Raw genomic sequence first — 2,744 nt, 5'->3', positions numbered from 1 at the left:
GTTGCAGTGGGAGAATATGTTGCCGCAGTGGAAGAAACGTAACCTTTCTTTCCCGCACGCTTGTTTAATTCACGCTGTTTTTACTTGCAGAATGTACTTCTGAGCACAATGCCCCTTTCATCAGGAACTGTATTTCGAACTCGTAAGTCTAAAGTTAAGCATAAGCACGCGCGCAAGCGAGTCTCTCCAATGCCGAGCCCAAGAGAAATAAGCGGAGTGTCGCGAAAGCGGAACCGAAACTGGATCTTTGTGAAAGGCCGGCGGCCAGGCGGCGCTACCACCGCGAAGCCGAAAAAAAAAGTAATCATCACAGCAGCCGCTTTCCCAAAATGGCGCCGCTCTTGTAACCTGTGCTGCGGCAAGTTTCGCGGACGAAAAGTGCGTGCTCGTCGTGTTTGCTTGTGCTTCTTCTTCATCCGAGGCTTATGTTAGGCTTTCGTCGGCTTCGAGGATAAGGAGGTATGGTTGGAGACGTTCCAGGTCGCCGCCTTTTATGCCGAAGCTCGTCGTAGTGACGGGATCCGAGTGATGAGCGTGTGTGATGGGACGTAAATTTGAGCGAGGAGTGAGCAGCCGAGGGTGAATGTATGAATGGAGTGGTGCGTTGATGACATTGCCTAACGGCGCTAACTTTGAATAGCGTTCGTGATTCAGCAGCGTGCTGCAAAGGTGGTGATTCGGGCCGTATTTTACCCCGTGTGTTGTGTGCCGATGCATTGGATCATTGTTGGTTGTGTTCAATACGTAGTTGCCCACAGGGCCACCTGAAATCGTGGGGCGATTGTGACAATACGAAAAGTTGTGTCACGGAATGCTGTGTTTTGTATTTTTGATGTAATATAGTCATTCTTGACGTCGGATCAAATGCCTGCGGCACTGTTATTTAGCGTGTTTTTACTTCGCGTTCTGAATCACAGGTGTAGCTTTCACAACATTCTCGTTCGTGTGTCACGTTGATGAAATAAAATAAAAGGAGAAAAACGTGGGGCCTTGCATTGCGAGCAGCCAGTAGTAGAAACCTCAATAGCTGTGAAAGTAAATTTTGGTGGTTACCGTTCATCGCTGACGATTCTGCGTTAATGCATTTATTTCGTGCGCGCTACTAATTACTGACCTTGGCGTTTTCTTTTTTTTTTTTATTTGCCCTGCCCGCCTCATCACACTAGGTTTCGTCATCAACTGCATTGGTGAGTTTTCAATGATTTATGAACAGCATTGCCCGTTTATTGAGATATACGCGTTCGTTATGTGTCATTTAGTGTCTGTAAGCATGAGCTGTAAGCAAGAGATGTTAGTAGTAAATTATCAGTTTTAGCTTGTAGTGCGCTCCAAATCGGTTCCGTTGATTCTGTTTTTGTGGTACAAGAAGTGAGCTCATTAGTTAGCGAAGTGCAGTCAGAGATTCTCGGGTATTTGTTATTGTCCTTGGTACATGCGCCTCGGTCCGAATGTTGATTGTCGTTGCTACGACATAGGTGTGTGGCAAAAAAAAAAAAAAAAAAAAAGATCAGTTGGGAACTTATCACGTGACCGGATAATTATGCGCAGTTGTTATTTCGTATTGCGTCTGCAGTTATAAGGTACATGCTGACTTTGTCTTGCTTGGCTGGTCGGATAATCTCATATGCCTTCTCCTGTTGTTCACTAATGTGTGTGTCTGTGCTAAATATTTATTTTTAAATTCTGAATCTCCCAGAACATGTTATAATTTAATAAGCGCTTCATTTTGATTTCTTTTGCACAAACGGGTTACGCAGGTGATTATGGATGTTACCGATTACCCGATAACTGGTATATTTTTTGTCTTAGTGTCTCTTATAATCACTTCTTTAGATTTAATAAAAGAAGTGGTCATATGTTAGTAATAAATTATGTTTAATATAAAGCTTCTTACATATTCGCATCGTGTTGCGTCTCTTGCTTACCACGTGACATGAAATCTCGAATTTACATTTCGAAGCTCAGCTGTGTGGTGCATTTTTTTTTTTTTTTTTTTTTAATGCACAGCCAGCACTTACGACCCCGTAATAGTGATGCTGTCTCAGTGGATGTGGTTATCACGTGCTAATGTTTATTTCATGCAAACGGAGATAACAAACTGGCTAATTAAGATATACTTCTTGAAGAAAGAGATAAGATTGGCTAATAAAGTAAATTAGCAGCACCCTGATTCACTATTCGCTTCTACGTTATTCTCTATTTATATTCGCTATCTGTCGCCTCTGTACAGCTAGCTAAGCAGTGGCTTTGGTAACACCGGTAGTGGTTTTTCGGCTATTAACTCGGGGTGTGCGAATATTCGAAATTTTGAATGCGAATCCAACATTTTGCCTATTCGAAGCTTATTCGATTCTAAAAATGCACGTTCGGATTTTCCCGAATATTCGACCACTGCCGCACTTGAGCGCTCGGTTTCTCTTCATAAATAGACGGGGGGTTATCTAAGGAGTCGTATTTCTCTATGGCTTGCACGTAGACGTCTTGCACGTCTACGTAGATGGCTTGCACGTGACGTCATGGACGCGGCTTCTGAAAGGAACTGGGACTCCACGATGGCGGCTTTGATGACAAATAAGTTGCGTCTATGTGAAAACGACGTGGCAGGAACGTCTCGGTGCGTGAATAATGAACGAACGTGCATGTGATGTTTTCATAACATCAATGTGACATCGGAAACGTCGGCGTCCCCACATGCCGGTGCTCCAACAGGGGCGCTTTCAGTGACGTCAGTGCAAGTAATCTAT

The 2,744-nt window shown here is 43.7% G+C and overlaps 1 protein-coding gene across 1 annotated transcript in view; it reads left to right on the top strand.

Moving 5' to 3' along the window:
- The first annotated feature begins 338 nt into the window (after positions 1-338).
- LOC119396007 (cytochrome b5 reductase 4) overlaps positions 339-2,744 on the top strand; it is a 327,851-nt gene continuing 325,445 nt past the window's right edge. Inside the window, exons 1-2 of the mRNA XM_037663033.2 lie at positions 339-459; positions 1,167-1,187. The gene's annotated coding sequence lies outside the window, so the exon portion shown is untranslated. The remainder of the gene's footprint in view (positions 460-1,166; positions 1,188-2,744) is intronic.

The sequence above is a fragment of the Rhipicephalus sanguineus genome, chromosome 6, assembly GCF_013339695.2.
Source record: "Rhipicephalus sanguineus isolate Rsan-2018 chromosome 6, BIME_Rsan_1.4, whole genome shotgun sequence".
Classification (NCBI taxonomy): domain Eukaryota; kingdom Metazoa; phylum Arthropoda; class Arachnida; order Ixodida; family Ixodidae; genus Rhipicephalus; species Rhipicephalus sanguineus.
Note: the sequence above shows the minus strand (reverse complement) of the source record. Positions and strands in the feature narration are given on the sequence as shown.